This window comes from Lathamus discolor, chromosome 3, assembly GCF_037157495.1.
Source record: "Lathamus discolor isolate bLatDis1 chromosome 3, bLatDis1.hap1, whole genome shotgun sequence".
Lineage (NCBI taxonomy): Eukaryota > Metazoa > Chordata > Aves > Psittaciformes > Psittacidae > Lathamus > Lathamus discolor.
In genome coordinates this window covers 124743042-124768109 of record NC_088886.1, presented here as the reverse complement: position 1 = coordinate 124768109, position 25068 = coordinate 124743042, and the positions used below count along the sequence as shown (strand labels likewise).

Below are 25068 nucleotides of genomic sequence, written 5' to 3'. Positions count from 1 at the left end.
CTTACACATCAGTCATGGGTGGCCCCAGTGCTGAATCTGGGATGAATGACATGAAAATTCACAGGAAATTTTTAACACAGAAAAGAAATCTCAAGGGCAAGCACAATGGCTGCCATAACAGAGAATTTAGCAATTCCAAACACAATGTGAAAGTGTTGTGTGCTTGAAGGCTGTGCTAATTTTTTCTCTGAGAGTGTTTTATGGGATTATAACAGAAATAAAAATATCCTAGACAACTTGAAAGAAAAATGAGTGACTTATTAGACCGATTGATAAAGCTGGAAAGAACAGACAAGTTTCCAGGCTTGCAGGTACTTCTTTGGATCTGAAATAGAAACATCAAACTTCAAAGCTAAACCAGCTTAAGAACAATTGTGCTGAGTTAAGACATCTGCTTTGCTTCAAATGTTTATTAATTTCTTTTTTTAAAGGCTGTAAATGATTACCTGGGAAATAAATTTATAATAATATAGCCCTATAAATGAATTATTTTTTCTTCCAATTAGAAAGGGATCTAGGGAGTAAAACTTACCCCAGCAAATCTGCACAAAATCACATTAACTTTCCATGAGATTTACAAGCCTATTGGCTTACATTGCCTTAGAAAACATTAATTGGACTCCTAACTCACTTAGATGCTTTAGAAGATCTTACTTTCCCTGAAAAAGGCAATAAACAAGTCAGGAGACTGCCAATGGGTGGATACACATGGATCCTTGTTGCTTACACAAACCCAACTATGGCTGCAGAGCCAGCTGTCCTGGGGACTAGTGTATTTGCCTGAACAGACCTGGTAATAAGTTCAAAGCTCAAGATTTGGCATAAGCACAGACAACAGATAAAGCCAGGCAACACTAAGCAATACTCTGAGGTGGCTTGGTTGTAATACATCTCTTAGGCTAGTCCTAGTAATGATTTAAATATTGTTTTCTAAGCATGTCATTTGCATTATTGAAACTTTCACTGGAGATGGTAGGGAGGTGAAGCAGAAAAGTAGTTTTCTGTTATTTGCCATTCAGGGATTTTTAAGCTGTTACTTTTTTCAGTCATCGACAATAGTTTCCTCGGTTTTAGAATGAGTGCATGATATCATATCCTGAGCCCTTCCCTTTTGCAGCTTTCTGAGGCACTAGGAGGAGTCCAGCTACAGTCATCGTGTGAATTAGTCTGTAATACTGTAGTGGAGTTGCTTCTGCCATCATCCTCCTGCCTGCCTTATTCATACACCTTCAGAAACTGCTGCTCTAGGACGAACGATCTTTTAAGCACAGTGAGTATCAGCTAAGAAAGCAAACTATCTAACTTGTAAAGCTGAACCAGAGAAAGATCATGTCTGTATGTATTCACGTATGTGCAGTTAGGGACAGAAATACAAGTGAAAGGAGAACTCGCTGTCATTATCCATCACTGAAGTGAGAAGAGAAAGGAGATTCCTGGCCCAGCTGGGGTGAGAAAAGGGACAGCAGCAACATGGGAGGCTTTTGGGGTGCAGAGACTGGATTAAATATGTGGGCTAGGTGTAGGAAAGGGTCAAGGTATGTGTACTGTGGGAGGCAACATACTATTTTGCTGTGGACAGAGAGGAAAAAACAGCTGCTAAAATATACACAAGAGGCTGTGCATGAGCACATGGCATTGTATTAATGCTGGATGAGAAGCACCTCTTGTTTATTTTTAATCTTGCTTGACGATGCATGCAGTAGTGCTTGCTAGTAATAAGGAAAATTAAAGGAGAATAAAAGAACTGGTTTTCTGCACTAATCTCCACTCATCCCTAAAGCATACAGGCCAAATAAACATTGAGTCATTGATTCTTTTTAGGATAACTACATAACCCGTGGAGTTGTTTTGCTTACTTCTGCTCTTCTCCATCTTGGTCTTTAGCTCTGAAATGCAGAGCTAAAGGCTCTGCTGTTCTTGATGGAGGGCCTAAAGTTTTGTCTAGATATCCCTTCAATGCTAATTTAGTAGACACTTGTTGATGATATTGGTAATACATTTAGAGTTATACTATGACTTAATTCTGTTTTGAAGGGAACCAACAGAAAGCAGTAGTGATATTTTTGTGAGTATTTCAGATAACAATAACTGGCTTCAGAAATGTGCAAATAAATTGTGTCCTTTCCCCAACCTGTCTTTGGTAAGGCCAGCAGCTGTACAGGAAACACATAACCTTTGAATATGTCATTGATCACCCTAATTTATCTATTTTGTCTTTGCTCGCTGTGGTTTTGATTGGCTTATTCATAGGGCCTCACCACAATGTTAGTAAAAATAATTACTTCTTGTTATCTACTAAACTGCATTATGAGGTGAAAACTCCTCTTCAGTTAAAAGTTGCTGATGGTAATTTTATGACAGAACAAGCATGCAATTTTCTACAACATTGTTGTGATAAAAGTAGAAGGATGATGAAGATGTGCTTGTGCGCTTCTTGGTGTAGCCTCTGTAGCACGGAGACTGCTGTACCAGATGCCACCTACTGCAGGGCTCTGCATCCCGGAGCAGCCTGTACTAGCTGCTTCTGATACAGTTGCAAGTATCAGCCGTCCAATGGGCTTCACAGGCAATTATATTTTAAGTGCCTGTCAACTCTTAGTTGACTTGTACTGTGCAACTTGAGGGGTTTTACCTCTTTCATTTCACAGAATATCACAGTGGATATTCACATTTCTGTGTATGTCTTGAATTCATGGAGATCTTTGTTCCAATGCTGTCATGTGGTAATGAGTTTGGTAAAAAATGTGTTTTTTTAAAGAAACATTATTGTTTCCTTTCTCCAGATTTAAATATGCTGCTTTTCACTTCCATTAGATGTAAATTTACTTATGCATCATAGAAGAGAAAAACTCGCCTTAGTCTTTTAATTGCTCTTCTGAAGAATGACAATGTATTTTTATTCTTAGTTACAGTTTGGTCTGTCTAGGTTGTGGCTATGCTTTAATTCAATTTACAGACTCATTTCAAGGGCTTCAGCCAGTTTTAGAATCATAGGATAGTTTGGGTTGGAAGGGACATTTAAAGACCATCTAGTTCAATGCCCCTGCAATGAGCAGGGACATCTTCAACTAGATCAGGTTGCTCAAAGCCCCATCCAACCTGACCTTGAGTGTTTCCAGGGATGGCTCATCTACCACTGCTCTGGGCAACTTGTTCCAGGGTTTCACCACCCTTGTTAAAAATGTCTTCCCTACATCTAGTCTGAATCTCCCGTTTTCCAGTTTAAAGCCATTACCCCTTGTCTTATTGCAACAAGCCCTGCTAAAAAGTTTGTCTCCATCTTTCTTATAAGCCTCCTTTAGGTACTGGAAGCTGCTCTAAGGTGGCCCTGGAGCCTTCTCCAGGCTGAATAATCCCAACTCTCTCAGCTTGTCTTCATAGGAAAGGCATTCCAGTCCTCTGATCATTTTTGTGGTCTTTCTCTAGACTTTTTCCACCAGGTCTATGTCTTTGCTGTGCTGAAGGCTCCCGAGCTGGATGCAGTACTGCAGGTGGGGTCTCAAAAGAGCAGAGGGTGAGAATCACCTCCCTTGACCCGCTGGTTACACTCCTTTTGATGCAGCCCGGGATATGGTTGCCTTTCTGGGCTGCAAGCACTCATTGCCAGCTCATGTCCAGCTTTTCATACACCAGTGCCCCCAATCCAGCTCCTGATCCTGTCCCTGCACAGCTGGGCAGCATGCCTATACTCTTCCTAGGATACCTGCCTGCACATTTTCTTCTTGCCTTTTAGTTTGACTCATCCATGCTGGTCTCTTGCCTTCTTTTCCTAACTTCTTACACCTGGGGATTGAGAGCTCTTGTGCTCTCCAGGAAGCATCCTTAAAGATCTGCCAGCTGTGTTCTGCACCCTTGCCCCTGAAGGCTAACTCCTTAAAAAGCTTTCCTAAAATTTAGAGTCCTGACTTTACTCTTTACCTGACCTATATCCCTCAAGACTGTGAACTCCACCTATGCATGATCACTGCAGCCCAGGCTGCCTCCAATCTTGACATCACCAATTAGCTCACTTGCATTGGAGACCAACAGGTCCTGTAATTAATTATTTTGTTGTCATGCTGAAAAAATTCAAAGATGAAAGAAATGTGAGTTTCCTTTACAGAAACCGCCCAACTCTGCTCTTGTATCCTGTTCATATAAAGTGTTTAATAATAAATTTTCCACCACCTTAAATCCATAAAATGTTAGGTGTGCAGCAAATGCTTAATTAATTAATGTCACAAGGAACTTGTGAGGTAGGTTCCCTCATTTGACAGGTGAGACAGAGAGTGAGACAGTTAAATTAAGTTACTTGATTAATATCACACAGTGAGTCAGTGCTAATGCTGAAAATAGGTTATGTCTTCTGATTCATTGCTCTGTATTTTAATCATGAAACCAGAGTCAATGCTGAAGTTAAATTAACTCCTTAAATGATTAAAATAATTGTTCTCAATTTCATGTTGGAGTATTGCTTTAATCACCCAAACAGCTGAAATACTTGCAAAAGTTTTCCCTGCTCAGGAATTTTTAGTATTGTTCAGATATTTCTTCAGATATCAGCTCTTCAGATATCAGATTAATATGTTTTGTTTACAGTAATCCTTAACTTCAAAATTACACTCAAGCAGATCTCCGCAAAAAATAAGGAACACACACTTAAAACTCACAACAATCTCTTTGCTTTCAATGTAGTAATGCTCTTTTTCATACTCTCAGTAGCTGTTCTACTTAATAATACCCACAGCTTGAATTAATGGGGCATACTAAAGTTATTGCCCCACAGAAAGCAAAAGATAGACTGCTGGTTACGCTGTCGTGGCTACATGAAAATGTAGCCTGAAGCACAAAACAGCAATTGTGTCTTAAGAAATATTTACTTAGAAGTGCAGTTCTGAACTATGCTGTGTCATCTCTGAATAACTGGTACATAAAGAGGTGTGATCCTTGGAAACATGTTTAAATGGATTGTGCTTGTATTCAGGCTAATGGTATGCTCCGGCAGCTTTTCCTGATTATAATCCACATATTTATGTTGATAGGACATACATAAATTTTAACAGTATTCCTGTTAAATGGCATTCTTCAGCATAGGAAAAATAAATGGCCTATAAAATATGTATGCACCCATAAGACTGAAGGAGGCTCAGCGGAGGAAATGAAGAAATAATACTGCCATGGCTTTCTCCCTGTTAAACCTGGATATAGACACAGCTGTCTGTTGCACAGCCTTATACAGTGCTTTGCATCATGCAGTATTTTGATGTGTGTGAGACAAGCAGCACAAGGCTGTGGTCAGCTCCAAGTTTTTTGTAAAGACTTTTGCCATATTTAATGAATAGGGAATTGTTGTGCAAACACCCTCTCAACTTAATTTCAACTTAACAATTAAATACCTTAAAAATTCCACTGCTTTCAGTTTCTTTTGTAGACAAAGGTGTTTTTCTCACAGAGTTCAGAAAATGGCCTGATGTCAAGTGATGAGCAGTTTGCAAGACAGCACTGTGTCTGTGCTCATCTATCAGGGCTAGAGATGCTGCCTTTGAAAGGGGTTTTTAAAAACCAGGCAGGAATTGTCCAGAGCAAAGTGGACAAAGAAGACACTTCTGTGACTTTCTTAGACTTTGAAATGAAGCCCAAGAAAGCAATGCAAATAAGTGAAAATATTTCTGTGGCTCTTCACTCATGTCTCTTTCTAGCCATAGTTCGTATTATTAATCCATCAAATGTAATAATGTTTGAGAGACTGAAAATTTTAATCAAACATTAACTATGATTTCTGAAAAACAGGGTTTGATATTAGAATGCACCCAGGTGCCAAATATTCCAGATTGGGAATAGAAAGAAGACTCTGTGGTCTGTGTGTCTAATCAAAACTAACCAAAAGAATAGAAATTAAATACGTGCCAATACAGTTCATAGGCAGAGAATCTTTTTCAGCGACAATTCAGCTAACGGGTATGAAGAATGAGTCATCTTGAGAAAATCAGAAATTGTTTATGGATAATCTAAATGAGAATGGAGAATGCATAACACAGTATTGAATCTGAGAAGAGCTCTGACATAATATGGGCCTTGAATTTTGGACATAGAGTTTTACTCTTTTCGTCTATTACTTGAAAGAATAGAAAACAAGTCAGCCTTTTTGATTCACCAGACATCATGCTATTTTACATAATTACTTTATTTAAGATCCTACTTCCAGTGAAAACCTCAATGTGTCCTGGCTACCTTAGTAATCACATTACGAATCACTGCTATTGCAGCTTTGTTCTCTTGCTTCAGCAGAAAAAATCGTTTTAGGAATGGCAGTTCTTCAAGCAGTGGGGATTATAGGCATGGTAACAGTACATATTTGTGAAAGGTATATGCTGTCTGCCTTCATTCCCTATATGACAGTGAGAGAGAAACTGAGGTACAGCCACAGTGCTAGTGTTAATATAATGTGAAGAATTAGTATAGTGAATATATTATTATGTAGATTTGTTTCACAGAAATAAGAAATAATTTGTGGTAATATGCTTATACATTACAGCCAGGAAATGAAATGGAAAAGAAAATGAAAAGAAATGCATAACGAGGGAGTTGGCCAGTTTAGTTCCATTGTACAAGCACAGTGAAAGGTACAAAGCTAACGAATGCCACAAGTAACAAAAAAATCCCGTATCAGTTACCCTAAATTGTATCAATTATAAAAGGTGGAGTTAGCAATGCAGACAAGGTACATATTTTCCAGCATACCTTATTATGTGTTAATCTGTAAAGATCCCAGAATCTTGGATCGTGCAACTTGCAAAATACCACTAGGATGTTTCTTGCTCGAACTAGGTACAGAAAAGCAAGTACAAGCTGAAACTGTAAATATGGGGAAGGCCTTCTCTGTTCAATAAAACAAGCAGTTTCTGATGAAATTAGTTTTGCTTGAGGACTAATTTGTGGTTCCAAGTGTCTTTCAGTGCTGACAGCTGAAGAAGGTAGCTCTGGGCCAGATTGTAATGTTCGCTCCTTGCTCTAATGGGCGGATGTATTTAATTAACCTTTGTTTCTGCAGAAGCAGACATGCTGGCAAGCTGTAGGAATGCTAAAGGAGGGAAATCTAGACAGCAGTGAACCTAGGCACATTCTATATATCTAGTACTAGGTAAAGAATGTTAATGTAAGCAAATACTGTTTCCTAGGAGATAGGTTTGTACAAATAACTTCTATAAAAGAAATTTAACATGCTTTCCCCTGGAAAGCTCTCCCCCATTAATTTCACAAGACCCAGCTATGGTCCCATTCCCTCGGGACTCTTGTCTCTCCTGTTTGGTTAAAGACTGGGCAGAGTTCTTCAACTGGGGGTCATAAAAGCACGTATTCAAGGTGGAAATACTCTGCTTAGTACCTCTTGAATAGAGTTAGATCTGACTTGCTGCCTGTTCTATGTCCAGCAGTGACTTCTCAAGATACCATAGCTTGGACAGACCCTTCCCAGAGCTTCCTGTAAAACACAGATCTTAAGGTTTATAACTAATTCTTCAGAATATGGCAAGTCTAATGTAAAGCAGATATCCTTTGCATAAAGTTGCACTGTTTTTTACTTGAAAAACTAAAGCACTGTAGATTACAATTCATATAAATGGAGAAAACTCCCTTGCTACAATGTCCCTTGGCCCTAATCTTTCAGTAAAAAATCACCAACTTTGCATGAGTATTTTTAAAGCATGCAAATTAAAGCTTATCTTCTCATCCGAACTTCATCAGTTCTGCTGCCACAATAATAGCATCGTTTCCTGTCTCCTCCCGTTAGTAAGCAGCACCCTCCATTCTTCTCACTTCCTTTCTGCCCAAACCTTTCCATCTGAGAGACTTCCTAAAGCTTTGCTCTGTCAAAGCTTTAAGTTGAAAGTTTAAGTTAAAACTACTTCTTAAAGTTTTGCTACTACTGTGCTCTAAATGCCAACATCCTTCAGTCCTGGTTGTCTCAGTCTTAGTCAGCCAAGACCCTGTTTTTACTCAAAACTCACCTTTTAAACTTGAGTGATGAACATTCCTTCAACTCTTGTAGTTTTATAAATAAGGTGTATTCCCAAACTGACAGAAACATTTAGGTTACAGCAGTGAGTACTAATGTGGGTATCCAGACTGAGCCTTCCTGCAGACATGCAGCTGTGCAGGTCTCTGGCTGCAGCGAATGCCTGAGCCTGGCACTTGTATTGGAGGGAGCCAGTGATACTGCTTGTGTTCGCTGTGAGCAAATAAATGACCTGCTCAGGCAGGTGGCTGAACTGAGGGAGGAGGTGGAAAGGTTGAGAGCCATTAGAGAGTGTGAAAGTGAAATAGATTGGTGGAACCACACCCTAAGGCAAGGACAGAGGGAAGTGGTTCAACAAGATATGGATCCCCTTCCCTCCTACCATCAGACAGAAGGAGAGAGCTTAATGGACAAGGATGGATGGAGGGAGGTTCCTCCTCGGAGAGGTAAGCGAAAACCCTCACAATCCCTTCCTCCCTCCCAGTTGCCCTTGAATAACAGGTACGAGGTCTTGGAACTTCAGGGCCAGGTGAATGGAGATGGTGAGGCAAATCTATCTAGTGAGTCACCCAGGGCTAGTCACTCACCCACATACCTCAGAACTTCTCCAACCAAGAAGAAAAGAAGAGTAATTGTGGTGGGTGACTCCCTTCTGAGGGGAACAGAAGGGCCCATTTGTCGACCGGATCCACCCCACAGGGAGGTCTGCTGCCTGCCTGGGGCTCGGATTAGAGATGTTAAAAAGAAGCTCTCTGAACTGGTGCAGCCGTCTGACTACTACCCGCTGCTGGTTTTTCAGGTTGGCAGTGACGAAATTATTACGAGGAACGTAAGGGCAATGAAGAGAGACTACAGGGCCCTGGGACGGCTGGTTAAAGGGTCTGGAGCGCAAGTGGTGTTTGCCTCCGTACCTGTTGCAAGCGAGGGTGAAGGGATATATAAGAAGACTCTGCAGGTTAATGTATGGCTACGTGACTGGTGCCAAAGGCAGGGGTTTGGGTTTTTCAGTCACGGGCTGCTGTATGGGACACCTGGTTTGCTGGTGACAGGCGGGATACACCAGTCCCAGAGAAGAAAAAGGGTTTTGGGGCAGGAGTTAGCAGGGCTTATTGACAGGGCTTTAAACTAGTTATGAAGGGGGGAGGGGATTTAACAGGGCCTGTTGGGGACAAGCCCAAGAGGAACATGCTAGGGATTGAAGGATGGCGGGCTAAGGAGGACTATCAATCTCTTGTTTCACTTGTGGGAAAGGATAGCTTTTTAGACCCTGTCCCGCAGGGGAAAAAGGGTACTAGGACTGGCTCCCTGAAATGTCTGTACACCAATGCACGCAGCATGGGGAATAAACAGGAGGAGTTAGAAGTCTGTGTGCGGGCTAAAGGTTATGATCTAGTGGCGATTACAGAGACATGGTGGGACAGTTCACATGACTGGAATGTGGTCATGGATGGCTATGTCCTTTTTAGGAAAGATAGGTCAGCGAAGCGAGGTGGTGGAGTGGCTCTTTACGTGAGAGAGCAACTAGAATGTATTGAGTTCTGTCCGGGGTCGGATGAGGAGCAAGTGGAATGTCTGTGGGTACGAATCAAGGGGCTGACTGGCACGGGTGATACAGTTGTGGGGGTCTATTACAGACCTCCTGATCAGGACGAAGGAGTTGATGAGGCTTTCTACAGGCAACTGGAAGTAGCCTCGCGACTACATGCCTTAGTCGTCGTGGGGGACTTTAATTACCCCGATATTTGCTGGAAGACTCACACAGCCAGTCATTCACAGTCTAGGAGGTTCCTCGAGTGCATTGATGATAATTTCTTAATGCAAATGGTGGACGTACCAACTAGGGGAGCAGCGCTGCTAGATTTAGTACTCGCCAACAAGGAGGGTTTGGTCGAAGTGGTGACGGTCAATGGCAGCCTTGGCTGCAGTGACCATGAGATGGTGGAGTTTAGGATCCTGTGTGGGAGGAATAGAATACCTAGCAAAGCCACAGTTCTGGATTTCCGAAGGGCCAACTTTGGCCTCTTCAGTCAACTGCTAAGGGAAGTCTCATGGGAAAGTGTACTAGGCGGTAAAGGGGCTCAAGATAGTTGGTTAGCATTCAAGGACCGCTTCTTCCAAGCTCAGGATCGGAGCGTCCCAATAAGTAGGAAGTCAAGTAAGGGATCTAGGAGACCGGCGTGGTTAAACAAGGAGCTGCTGGGCAAACTCAAGTGGAAAAGGAGAATCTATGGATTATGGAAGGAGGGGCTGGCCGCTTGGGAGGAATATAGGACAGTTGTTAGAGGATGTAGGGAGGCAATTAGGACAGCTAAGGCCTCCTTGGAACTCAATCTTGCTAGTCGGGTTAAAGACAATAGAAAGGGCTTCTTCAAATACATAGCAAATAAAACTAACACAAGAGGCAATATAGGCCCACTGCTGAACGAAGTGGGTACCCTGGAGACAGAGGATATAAAGAAGGCAGAGGTGCTGAATGCCTTCTTTGCCTCTGTCTTTACTCCTGCAGACTCTCCCCGAGGGCCCCGGATTTCTATAGCCCCAGAAGGAGTCAGGACAAAGGAGGAGTTTGCTTTGGTAGATGAGGATTGGGTTAGGGATCAGCTATGCAAACTGGACATCTGTAAATCGATGGGTCCGGATGGAATGCACCCACGGGTGCTGAGGGAGCTGGCGGAGGTCATTGCTAGGCCACTTTCCATCATCTTTGGTAAGTCGTGGGAAATGGGCGAGGTGCCTCAGGATTGGCGGATGGCAAAGGTCACACCAATCTATAAGAAGGGCAAGAAGGAGGACCCGGGTAATTATAGACCGGTCAGCCTTACCTCCATCCCTGGAAAGATGATGGAACAACTTATTCTTGACTCCATCACTAGGCATATCAAGGATGAGGGGGTCATTAAGAACAGCCAACATGGTTTTATGAGGGGGAAGTCATGTATGACCAACCTTATAGCCTTCTATGAGGAAGTGACTAGGTGGAGGGATGATGGTAGAGCGGTAGATGTAGTTTTTCTTGATTTCAGTAAGGCATTTGATACTGTCTCCCACAGCATCCTCATAGATAAGCTAAGGAAGTGTGGGCTTGACGATCAAGTAGTGAGGTGGATCGAGAACTGGTTGAAAGGAAGAAGGCAGAGAGTTGTGGTCAATGGCGCAGAATCTAGCTGGAGGTCTGTGACTAGTGGAGTTCCTCAGGGGTCGGTGCTGGGACCAGTGCTGTTTAATATTTTCATCAATGACCTGGATGAGGGAACTGAGTGCACCCTCAGCAAGTTTGCTGATGACACAAAACTGGGAGGAGTGGCTGACACACCAGAGGACTGTGCTGCCATTCAGCGAGACCTGGACAGGCTGGAGAGTTGGGCGGGGAGAAACTGGATGAAATTTAACAAGGGCAAGTGTAGAGTCTTGCATCTGGGGAAGAACAACCCCATGTACCAGTACAGGTTGGGGGTTGACCTGCTGGAAAGTAGTGAAGGGGAAAGGGACCTGGGGGTCCTGGTGGATAGGAGGATGACCATGAGCCAGCAATGTGCTCTTGTGGCCAAGAAGGCAAATGGCATCTTAGGGTGCATTAGAAAGGGAGTGGTTAGTAGGTCAAGAGAGGTTCTCCTCCCCCTCTACTCAGCCTTGGTGAGGCCGCATCTGGAATATTGTGTCCAGTTCTGGGCCCCTCAATTCAAGAAGGACAGGGAATTGCTTGAAGGAGTCCAGCGCAGAGCCACAAAGATGATTAAGGGAGTGGAACATCTCCCTTATGAGGAGAGGCTGAGGGAGCTGGGTCTCTTTAGCTTGGAGAAGAGGAGACTGAGGGGTGACCTCATCAATGTTTACAAATATGTAAAGGGTAGGTGTCAGGATGATGGAGCTAGGCTTTTTTCAGTGATATCCAGTGATAGGACAAGGGGCAATGGGTGTAAACTGGAGCATAGGAAGTTCCACGTTAACATCAGGAAGAACTTCTTTACTGTAAGAGTGACAGAGCACTGGAACAGGTTGCCCAGGGGGGTTGTGGAGTCTCCTACACTGGAGATATTCAAGGCCCGCCTGGACAAGTTCCTGTGTGATGTACTGTAGGTTACCCTGCTCTTGCAGGGGGGTTGGACTAGATGATCTTTTTAGGTCCCTTCCAACCCTTGGGATTCTGTGATTCTGTGATTCTGTGATTTTTCTCACTAAAACTACACTGTAGCAACAATCAATCACAATCATAAACAGTACTTTTCCCACCTCAGCACTGTCATGCAGAACTTTTCCCTTCATAATACTGTGAAATCATTTCCACATTGTTACAGTATGTAGGAACTGAGGTTAAGGCTGCAGTTAAATTACTAAATACATAATCCCATGCTGTGTCCACTGGGTTTCTGTTTCAGAATGGAGAGATATGGCAACAAAAGAGATAGCCAAGGGAAAATAAAACTGGCTACAGTTGTCAGGATTATGAGTTCAGTATAATACTTCAGCTTGTTCATACTGGTCTCTGTTTTTTTCTAGTAATGGCTGATGACTCCAAAAGCCACAAGCTTTTGGTTAAGTTTTTAGGTGACGACAATTTTCTTTATAATGTTGCCCAGCGCCTGAGATTAGAGCAATAGGACTGGGTAGGCCTGCTGTGAGCAGAGAGTGTCCTATTGCAAAGAGAAGGTTTGCACAAAGACTGAGAATAGATTAAGAGTTTCTGTGTCCATATACAGACGGTGATTTCCAAAAGCTCTTAGCATTGGCCAAACCCACAGCAGTCAGTGGATGTAATCAGGCTGACACAGATTACTTTTGAAAATTCTTCACCAGCATGGTTCAACATGCAGCCCATTGACTGGCCTGATCAGGTCTGCAGGATCTTCAGCCTGGCCTGAACCACCTATTCTATGGAAATTCCAAGGAGCAAGCTGCTGCATAATCTCAAAGAGAAGGAAAGGAAGGAGGATGATTCTTGCCCATGTTTCTGAGAGGTGTGCAAGAACAGCACCTGACACAGATAAATTGTTTTGCTGCTGTGTAAATGAGTTTGTAAGTGCTTGGACATGTGAAAGAAAGAAAGCACTCCCACACAGCCTGCTGCTGCCTTATCTCCTTGTTGGGCAGGTAAGACCAGCAGCACTCCCACACAACTGCCACTCTTTTGCTGCTTGTTGGGGACGAGGGAGGGGGATAGGATATGGGATACACGGTAGCGAGCAAGGGACAGTAGTGTTCCCCTGCATCCTATTGCTACATGCAGCCTCCCCCTCAAGCCTGCTTCACTGTTTGAGAATGAAAGTGTGAATGGTAGGAGGTATGAAATCACAGTCCTGAACTGCTATTGATTGTCATCTCAATGGCCTGTTCTTAACCTGGGATCTGACTCATGCAGCCTCTGAGGCTTGACTATCCTATTAATACACTTCATGTTGCTGTAGGTATCACTCACTGATGAGTCACAATACATTTCTTTGTACTCTTTGTATTGTATTTGTGTCTTTCTTTGGCCATCTGCATGTGATGCATGACTCAATTTCTCTATACAACTGTAGGAATTATGAATTTCTTGTAAATATGGAAATAATTTCAGTAAGTCTGAATTCTGTATGTGTACAAGGATACCGGATCTATGGTTTGATCTTGCAAGCTTTTTATTCAAGTGAATACTTTCAGCAGGTTTTGGGTCCTATCTTCCTTCAGTACAGTAATCATACTGCTGATGGGGACTGAAAAGAAGTTGCTGTCCTTGTAGTTGACAGCAAAGCTCATTTGCTAGTGGGAAAAAGCACCATTCTGAGCTAACGCAAAGATTAAAAAACAATGTGACGAATTACAGTATCATCTTAATTTTAACATACTCTAAGTATGAATTATCAAAACTGATAACTTTCACTTTAATACAAGTTGAAACAATTTCTGTATCTTCAGGGAGACTCTCTAATTGAGATCGATGTAAATCTCAGCTGAAACTTCTGCTTGAGGAAAAGTGCTACTGGATGTGCCCATGGCTTGGTTTCAGCACATGCAGCCTGTTACAATACAGGGGAAAGCTACATTAACTTTCAGTCAAGCTAAAGGGGTACCTCTCCTGATTTTGATAGATGGCAGTTAATTACATCTTTCCTCTCTGGAAGAAGTATACATTTCTTTCTTTTGTTAGCATGTCTGATAACAGCAGGGGATTTTTCTGAGGGTAGTCTTGGAACAAAACAGCAGCTCCAGGCACTCTGGAAGAAGCCAAATACAAGGGAAGGGTGGAGTTGCTATTTGATAATAGGAATAATCTACGAGAAAGTTCCCTTATCTCCCTCCAGTGCTTGTTTTTCAAAAAAGTAATTGTGATGAAAAGGCAGGAGCTATTCTTCTCTGCTGTAAATTCTTTTCTGATAAGTCTTCTGGAAGAAATCACAATGCTATCTCCATGCAAATCCTTCCTAAAATGCCTTTCTTCCAAAGAGTGTTTCTATGCTAATCCACTAGGCGTTGCTATTTACATCTTTACAAGAAATTGAGTACTTAACCTGGACTGATTGTAGATTAAGGATTACTAAATGCATGCATGTCCTATAGGAAAGCATAGTCCATGGGAAGAATCTATTGCCTCCTGGCAGTAGTTCTTTGTATTGTGTTTTTATTTCTTACTGTTGATTGTAATCCTTACAGGGAAGGGATGTTTGTCTTAATGCACCTTTAAGGCATCATATATGTCTGTAACTTTATGCAAATTTGTGAAGATTATGAAGGAAACAAGGGGTAATTTTACAATACAAATTAACTTTACCTTGAATAGCAGTCAAATTCTACTCTGTGATCCCAATGTAAATCCAGATTTGGTGCTGAAGTCACTGGAATGGAATATGGTCATAGCTCTTGATACAAAGACCAAAGGGGAAAGGAGGCTAGTGATGCTGTATCTAATAGATTCATTCCCATTATCTTACAGTATACAAACATTACATAACCCTGGTCTTGTCTTCAGGACATGCTGACTATATGCTGCCTCATGCTGTAGGCAGCTACTAGAACTCTGAAATGTAGATCTATTTAACAGTGTGTAAAGCAGTGGTTGCCAAACCAGGCACTATGCTACTGAGGTCACTATAGTTTCAAATAAGGTCACAAGCTACAGGAAATCCAATTTGATCATGTATCTATGCTAGTATTTGGGGTTGGGTTAAATTCTTGCTCTACGATAGCGATTTTTTGCTGTGAAATATTTGGGGAACTTCTGTGTTTTGCTCTTTGAAAAATTGGGTGGAGACACTATTTCCTCTGAGTTATCAGTGGAAAAAGTCCATTGTTACAGGGGTGAAATATGTGAACATGACAGCTAGAATTGAAAAAAAACCCTACAACTGTGAACATATTTAAATTTGTTGGTACAGCGTATTTTAAACCCAAAGGTGTCAACACAATTGCTTTCCAAAATTGTAATTAATCTGTATGTCCAAAATACTATATTGCTTTAATAATTATCACAACAAAGTTAATTATAGATCATCCTTCGCAACCGAAATACACTCACTGCTATGTAAAACATGGCAGTTATTTATGCATGATATACAACAGAGAAGAAAGAAATAAGATTATTACATCCATCAGAAATGGCTGGACCCCAATTTCTTTTAGCAGTGTGTGCACATCTGTGCTGGCATCTGCCAAGGAAGCCCTGCCAGTAAAGGAAGGGAATGTTGTAGAGGTAGCAAGCTGGGAGCCGGGAAGGAAGGCACTACTTCCTGATACTCATTAGCAAGCTCAGAGGAAGGACAGCATCCTGCCTAGTCATGCTAAATCAGCTAGAGTCCCTTATTAACACAGCAAATCCCTTACCCATCCTTATTTAAGCAGAAGGATATTCCGACTTGGACAGGAAAGAGATGCCATGCTTTAATACATGGTTGTTCAAAGTACCCATTGAAATTCACTATCCTATACTGTGACTTCGTAATTTGCTCAAGGGAGCCATAAAATTAAGAACCTGAGGACTTGCCTGCCTTTGTTTTGTCACCCTTTATTCAACAACACTTACTCCGTTTTCACCTTTTTATGTGCTGTGCCTCTATTTAAAACATTAATATCATTAAAATCCTCAGCTGAGAACTTTCACCTTTAGTTGCACAACTACTGCATATCGTTTGTGAATTTGTGAGTTTCAAACATTAAGTGTGACTAAATAGCAGAGTTTGAAAAACAGTGGTCTGTCTTTACACATAGAACTGCCATATCCCCTAAGCCAAGGTGATTTGACTCTGACTTGGAAAGGGACATGAGGGTTCAATCTCTTGTGCCCTACTAGTGCTTCTCTTCTTGCCTAGAAGTTGCCAGTTCCACAGGCAGTTTTTGTAATATTAATATTTTTAAGAGCTAACCACTGTTAACTACGTAGTTCAACTGTTTACTAGTGGATTTGGTTGTCTTACAGCATTTAGACAAATTGGCACAAATGGCAGCTTAAATGACAGATTTAAATCTGTCATCCTCATGGGGCGACTCCACACACAAGTTATCATCAGCAAAATTCAATTGCAAAAAACCTTGTAAAACCTTTGTTAAATAGTGTAAATTGAAATGGGTATATGCTCAAATTAATGTAAGTCATACAGGCCAGAATGCATTAAAAAACCCAAATAACAAACCAACAAAAACCTGAGAAAGGAAAAATGAACAAAGAAGAATGCTGACGTTAGGCTAAATTCTCAGGCTATGTTTCATTACGATCACTGTTACCATTTATCAAAGACTTTCAAACCAGTTCTGATACTTCTCCCTTTGGTATTTATAACTCTGTTCCATTCTTAACTATCTTCTTAACTGTCATGTTCTTAGCTAACCTTTCCCTCTTAAAATTTCTTAGTCCACATTATTTTAGCAAAGCAGGCTATTTCCTGTTCTTGGGAGGGTGAATCTATACTGTGTATTAAGAACCTGTGTCAGCACTAACAGGATGCAGACGAGAAAAACATTCATTTTATTAACAGGAACAAGAGTGGTGAAGTTTTGGCAGAATTAGAATGAAATGTTTGTACATGGAACAGAATAAGAACTGGAACTAAAACATTTTTCATATAACTAAAATAAGGCTTCCAGCAAAGTAGCTTGGTAGATTTGGAAATCATAGGAGCTTAAAAGAAAATGCTTAAGCTCAATGAATGAAAGCTTTAGCTGTCTATCTGGAGCTGTGTCTCTGGCATGCTGAAAAAGGCTTTTTCATTTGGGTGTACAAATGAGTTATGTCCTGGAGCAATAAGCCATTGACACACCACTGCCTAAAGAATAGTAAAAAAATCTGGAATCTAACAAAGGAAAGGAGATAAAATTAATACTAGTTAATAAGAATAAAAAAACATTCACATTCTCATGCTGGAACATAAAGCATGCTTCTCACAGACCAAAATACAAATAGGAAGTAGCTCTGTGGTGTGAATCTGAAATAAGACCAGGAGTAGCCATAAGTGTGGTGCCATCTCATGTATCATAGCTCTGTCTGCTGGTCAGCACTTCCCAAACTGGACTAGCATGTTTCCATATTGCTTCCAGCAGCAGCTCAAGAGTCTCCCCACAATCCAAACCTGTGACAGAGCAAGCTTGGTTTGAAATTTGCTAGATGAAGTAGGAATGTGTGTCAAAAAAAGCTGTCATTCATTGTATTGGTCAGCTTTACAGGCTGGTCTTCTTGTTAATTACGGCTTTCTGTGGAATGAAATCTTTACCTGGGGTAGGCAATCATGGTCCTCAGTAGCTGTCCAGAAAAGCATCAAAAGCCTTATTTCTTCCATAGCCAAAAAGAACATATATTTAGCTTGAAGGATGTGGAAACCTTCTCCTTTGAGAAATAAATTACACAGCCTTTTTCATTGCTGATTTGTGACCTTGAGATCTGTAAGATTATGCAGTATCCTCCTTTCTGACAGCTGTAAATGTATTACAACTAATGTGTTAAGGGGAGCAGCCCTTTTATTAGAAGCTTTTACAAGGAAGGAGATGAAAGTTGCTAGTGAAATGTATGCTGTGGGTGTAGCAACCAAGGACAAAGCATGGCAATCACACCTACTTGTTTTTACACTTGTGGCTTTTGGGAACTGACAGGAAAGATTACTTTTGATTTATACCTATTTAGAAGAAGGAAGACCTGGTAATTATTAGGTAGCTCACCTCTGTCATGCAACAGCTGTGCCAAAAGCCAACAGTTGAACTACAAGACAGAGAGAGGTCTAAGCTGCCACTTCTAAATGCAGCCTGAATCATGGCAGAGAGTTGCAGCACTACTCTGCCTGTAGAGTTCAAATTTCCTCAAATTTCAGGGCTCATCTTTACTAATTGGCTAGAAATGAGCTCATCTTTACAATTCCTTTTGGAATTCCTCGCCCAGAGAAAGCTGTGGTTCTTACAAGAAGTTTCAGTACACTAAGATAGCTTTTCTGTCATTAAGGTTCTATGTATGTTCATTAAGGTTTTGTTTCTTGGTTCTTGCCATGCAAGCAATGCAATTAAAAAGTAGAAGCAGGTGAAGACTGCAACTGTTTCTGCCATGATTCAGACTGTATTTAAAAATGGCAGCTTAGACCTCTCTCTGTTAATATCATACAATAAAGTAAGAAAATATGAATCAGCTAAGTGGAAAACAACCCGAGTTTTACCATCTTTTCCTGAATTGAAAATTTCCCAAATTATCCCCAGAAAACCCTTGGAGAAAAGCCACAAGGAAACTGTTACTCAGCTTTTGGTGCTGAGAAGTCAAAAGAGTCCAGCTGATCCAACAAAGGATTCTTTACATGCTAATCAAAAGAGAGATTCAGCAGGTGGTCACACTGCTTAGGCTCTGTGGAAAGAAACTGAAAAGGCAGAACTACATCAGGCTGAATCTAGCATGGATGTGACATGACTACTGCATTTTGCATTTGACATAATGGATCTCTTCAGCCACAACAGCCAAATCCATCGCATTTTTGCTTTCCAAAGAGCATGACGGACTGCCCTTTCTTGGAAGGAAGTGGCAGTTGTCACAAGACTATAATAATATCTCAGGCTTGCTCCATATAAATGTATTTTCTAAATTTAGAAGGAAATAACTTGGTGGCTTAAAACATTTCTCAAGAAAAGATAAACATTTTGCTTCTTCCATTTACTTTGCCTATTTCCAGCTATTTACCTGCCTCCTAGCTGTCCTGAGTGTCTTGCATCCTAAATTAGTTTTAACTGTTAAATGGAACTGCTAAGATCACAAACGTTTCCATCCACCACCACCCACCTTTGCAAAGGGACTGGGTAGACTTCAAGGAAAGTAACATTTTAAGTTGTTACAGTAAGATTCAGTAACACTCTCAGATGCCTTCTCTGAATGCAATCTATGCAAGCCAACTACTTCAGTGGGAAGCTGATAGGAAATGATTTAGGAAGAGGGTATCTTGTAAGTCCTGCCCTTCTCCATAAATTAAAAGAGGAAAGGAAAGAGCGAGTAGCAGTCTTTTCTTTCAAATTACAGGAAGAAGATTCATCCATTGTATTCAAGGTCTTAGGGGATACAGCATCTACCTCACATATAGTAAACCAGATATCAGTTTCCTCCTCTTCTTAGGTGATTGGAGCCCATATCTAGTAAGAAAATTCCCAAATAGCAAGCCAAAGACTATCTTATGCTAGGCAAGGGGTGTATTTAATGCCTGTTGAAAGATGGCATACTATTCTCTAAACCAGAGCCAGTAGAAGAGCGAGCTATATTACCTAACAGTTACAGCACACACTGAACAGTCCCTGATCTCATAAAGATATCACAATTTATATTGGCTACACTAGTGGCATTAGTGTCTTTACAGTTGTAGCTTCTATGGGCAGGCTTACATTACCTGCTTAGCATTGTCCATCTATTTCCATGAACAAGGCATGCTTATGGAACAGTATGAGCAAGCTAGTTTTTAACCTAAACAATTAACTTACAGTGACCCACATAAGGGTTTAAGCTTGAGGTTTGCAGACTGAAGTCTTCTATTGTTCTGCAGAAGGGAAAAATGTGATTTTTTTTCTCCTATACTGTGTATATGCAGAGATCAGTTGCTACCTGCAGAAACCAGATCTTGAACAGAATTGAATTCCTTCTGTTCAACTGAAATAATGATGTTCACAATGCTTCAATATGAAGTTGATTTTTACACTATATGAACTGTCCTGAGGCCAACAATTCATTTGGCATGCACCACCAAGCACCTCACATGTGGCAACTCAAGATTTCTGAACTGGCACTAAAAGTTTTCGGAATAGTCTCCCTAACTAATCAGTTTTTATCCCTTCTCTAATTCTAACAATATAATTGTTACTGTCCAAAGCTAAGAGCAGATGGTGCTGCTTATAATCAAACCACTAGTTTCTGGGCTAATTCTACATTTTCTGTTTTGAAAGGTTCCACATTACGTTTGATGCATTGTGCACTGCTTCTGGAAAATAGAAGAGATAATATTATGGGCCACCTTCTGCATTATCTGACCATTTCTGTAAGGATTTAGTTCTGCATCAATTGCCATGTAGCATTTTGCAGATGTTTTCACAGACAGAAGCTGGTATGAAAGTAAAAAGGTAGGGGGAAAGCAGGTCTTATATGTCATATGCCCTGGCTGTAATTCCATTTAAAATATTAGAGAAATATTACATAACAAAATGAGAGCTTAAAAAAGGACAAGGATTATAAGAGGAATAAATACAGTTACGTGAGCCAGATCAATTAATTTTCTGCTCCTGAAAGTCTGATCAGAAAAAATTAAAGCCCTGTGTTGTCCTTCAAGAAATCCAGCTTGAGGATGAAATACATGCCTGAATGCAGAGAAGCAATTTTGAAAAGTCAAAGTTTGATTTATTGTTCTCTGAAAGGTTGTATAAAGTTTCTTACTAAAGATCGCAGAGTTACACAAAGGTGGTTTGCATGGTTAAGAGCAATCATAGTTCTCAAGGACTCTTCTAAGATATAGACACTGCTTGGGCTTGTTTCTTACTGTAAATTTTAATTTTTCATTCTGAATAGATGTAACTTCTTAAATTAATTTCTTCAATATTTGCATTAGATACACACGATCCAGCAGTAGTACAAGTGCAGATTTGCAGTATATGATATACACCGATTCTGCTCTCATCTATGATAATGTCAAATAAAGTAAACAAGATTTTAGAAGGCCAAGATATAACACTGTTCAATAAACTGTAGTTGATGAAAAAATGTCAAAAAAAACCCCAAACATTATTTGGCCATTCTGCTCAAGGGTAGAAAATCTGTAACACAGCCTGTAAGGTCTTAAAACATGCCCTTGCAATGAAAGGAAAATGACCAAATTAAACCAAATGTTCATAGAATCATAGAATGGTATGGGTTGGAAAGGACCTTACAGAATCACAGAATCACAGAATCCCAAGGGTTGGAAGGGACCTCAAAAGATCATCTAGTCCAACCCCCCCCGCAAGAGCAGGGTAACCTACAGTACATCACACAGGAACTTGTCCAGGCGGGCCTTGAATATCTCCAGTGTAGGAGACTATAGTTCCAGCCCCTGGCCATGGGCAGGGACGCCTCACCCTAGACCATATTGCCCAAGGCTGTGTTCAAAATGGCCTTGAACACTGCCAAGGATGGGGCATTTACCACTTCTTTGGGCAACCTGTTCCAGTGCCTGACCACCCTTACAATAAAGAACTTCCTCCTTATATCTAACCTGAACTTACACCCATTGCCCTTTGTCCTATCACTACAGTCCCTGATGAAGAGCCCACTGCGTTCCAGCAAACAATTTCTTTTAGGCTGCAAATACCAGATGAATTCAGAATTTCAGTTAATTTTGAAGAGATTAGTCTAGGTAGAAGGGTGAGTGGATTTGCTTGTGAGTATATAATGCAGTTCTCTTGTGCTGTAAATCAGTGTAACTCTAATGAAGTTTGCGAAAAAGCAGCATTTCACCTTTAAACATAAGTTTAGTTGTGCCTAATCACAGTGGCTTCAACTTTCAAATTAAAAATATGTAGGTATACACATACATATGCATATATCTTTCTATCTATTCAAAGGTTCTTTACACCTTATATAGCAGTTTTGCTTGCTCACATCCACATCGCCAGAGTCTCAACTCAAAACTTCCTGGTTCTTGGCAGCCTCGCAGTCTCTCTCTCACTCCCCACCTCTTCCTCACCACCCCCCACCCCCCCTGCTCCTGGATGAACGGGGAGGAGAATCTCCCCACGGGAGAGATAAGAACAGTCCAGTAACTAAGGTAAGGAGCTGCTGGGCAAACTCAAGTGGAAAAGGAGAATCTATGGATTATGGAAGGAGGGGCTGGCCGCTTGGGAGGAATATAGGACAGTTAGAGGATGTAGGGAGGCAATTAGGACAGCTAAGGCCTCCTTAGAACTCAATCTTGCTAGTCGGGTTAAAGACAATAGAAAGGGCTTCTTCAAATACATAGCAAATAAAACTAAAACAAGAGGCAATATAGGCCCACTGCTGAACGAAGTGGGTACCCTGGAGACAGAGGATATAAAGAAGGCAGAGGTGCTGAATGCCTTCTTTGCCTCTGTCTTTACTCCTGCAGACTCTCCCCGAGGGCCCCGGATTTCTATAGCCCCAGAAGGAGTCAGGACAAAGGAGGAGTTTGCTTTGGTAGATGAGGATTGGGTTAGGGATCAGCTATGCAAACTGGACATCTGTAAATCGATGGGTCCGGATGGAATGCACCCGCGGGTGCTGAGGGAGCTGGCGGAGGTCATTGCTGGGCCACTTTCCATCATCTTTGGTAAGTCGTGGGAAATGGGCGAGGTGCCTGAGGATTGGCGGATGGCAAAGGTCACACCAATCTATAAGAAGGGCAAGAAGGAGGACCCGGGTAATTATAGACCGGTCAGCCTTACCTCCATCCCTGGAAAGATGATGGAACAACTTATTCTTGACTCCATCACTAGGCATATCAAGGATGAGGGGGTCATTAAGAACAGCCAACATGGTTTTATGAGGGGGAAGTCATGTATGACCAACCTTATAGCCTTCTATGAGGAAGTGACTAGGTGGAGGGATGATGGTAGAGCGGTAGATGTAGTTTTTCTTGATTTCAGTAAGGCATTTGATACTGTCTCCCACACCATCCTCATAGATAAGCTAAGGAAGTGTGGGCTTGACGATCAAGTAGTGAGGTGGATCGAGAACTGGTTGAAAGGAAGAAGGCAGAGAGTTGTGGTCAATGGCGCAGAATCTAGCTGGAGGTCTGTGACTAGTGGAGTTCCTCAGGGGTCGGTGCTGGGACCGGTGCTGTTTAATATTTTCATCAATGACCTGGATGAGGGAACTGAGTGCACCCTCAGCAAGTTTGCTGATGACACAAAACTGGGAGGAGTGGCTGACACACCAGAGGACTGTGCTGCCATTCAGCGAGACCTGGACAGGCTGGAGAGTTGGGCGGGGAGAAACTTGATGAAATTTAACAAGGGCAAGTGTAGAGTCTTGCATCTGGGGAAGAACAACCCCATGTACCAGTACAGGTTGGGGGTTGACCTGCTGGAAAGTAGTGAAGGGGAAAGGGACCTGGGGGTCCTGGTGGATAGGAGGATGACCATGAGCCAGCAATGTGCTCTTGTGGCCAAGAAGGCAAATGGCATCTTGGGGTGCATTAGAAAGGGAGTGGTTAGTAGGTCAAGAGAGGTTCTCCTCCCCCTCTACTCAGCCTTGGTGAGGCCGCATCTGGAATATTGCGTCCAGTTCTGGGCCCCTCTGTTCAAGAAGGACAGGGAATTGCTTGAAGGAGTCCAGCACAGAGCCACAAAGATGATTAAGGGAGTGGAACATCTCCCTTATGAGGAGAGGCTGAGGGAGCTGGGTCTCTTTAGCTTGCAAAAGAGGAGACTGAGGGGTGACCTCATCAATGTTTACAAATATGTGAAGGGTAGGTGTCAGGATGATGGAGCTAGGCTTTTTTCAGTGATATCCAGTGATAGGACAAGGGGCAATGGGTGTAAACTGGAACATAGGAAGTTCCACGTTAACATCAGGAAGAACTTCTTTACTGTAAGAGTGACAGAGCACTGGAACAGGTTGCCCAGGGGGGTTGTGGAGTCTCCTACACTGGAGATATTCAAGGCCCGCCTGGACAAGTTCCTGTGTGATGTACTGTAGGTTACCCTGCTCTTGCAGGGGGGTTGGACTAGATGATCTTTTGAGGTCCCTTCCAACCCTTGGGATTCTGTGATTCTGTGATTCTGTATAACACAAACCGCTACTCCTACCACCAATAATAATAATGATAAGGGAAATAACAAGGGAAGGGAATACAATCGCTCACCACTCTCCAACTGATATCCAGCCCAGCCCGAGCACTGATCTCACCCTTCTGGGTAACTACTCCCAGTTTATAGAGTGGCCACGATGTGCTGTGGTATGGAATACCTCTTTGGTCGGTTTGGGTCGGGTGTCCTATCTCTGCTTCCTCCCAGCTTCCCCTCCTCCCTGGCAGAGCATGAGGCTCAGAAAGTCCTTGGTCAGACTAAACATTACTAAGCAGCAACTAAAAACATCAGTGTTATCAGTGCTGTTCCCAGGCTGAGAGTCAAAACCACAGCACTGCACCAGCTACTAAGAAGGAGAAAAATGACTGCTACTGCTGAACCCGGGACAGGCAATTACTTCAGGTTTTATTTTAATGTGGTGCTTCTTTATTATTTTTATGGCTTTCCAAAAATAAATTATAATGAAATAACAAAACTTGGGGATTGAAGAGATGCTTGAGCTGTGGGCTTGCAGGTTCTGGTGGAGTCTCATAATTTGGCCACATTTGAGGACCCCACAATCCAGTGCACCTCCTCCCAAGCTTTTTTAAAAAAGATTAGGAGGTTTAATATAAATTGCATCAGAAGATAAAATATATATTTTTTAAACTTACAGTTTATTTATTAATGAGTTATGGTTGAATATTAATTAACCTATTAATCTGTTGATCAGCAAATTGTTACTACTGACATAATAACTTCTATCAAATAGTCTTTTATGAAAAGTTAATCTCTGACTATTTTGACAGATCCTAAGTATGCGTTGCTGTTCACTGAAAAGATAAAATACAATAGAGTTATCAGAACGTTATGGGATACAATGTATGCTT

At 41.7% G+C, this 25068-nt stretch overlaps 1 protein-coding gene across 1 annotated transcript in view; it reads left to right on the top strand.

Annotated features, from left to right (window-relative positions):
* Window positions 1–25068, top strand: part of RALB (RAS like proto-oncogene B) — a 74461-nt gene that overhangs the window by 13721 nt on the left and 35672 nt on the right. The window contains exon 3 of the mRNA XM_065671500.1: window positions 1118–1270. The gene's annotated coding sequence lies outside the window, so the exon portion shown is untranslated. The remainder of the gene's footprint in view (window positions 1–1117; window positions 1271–25068) is intronic.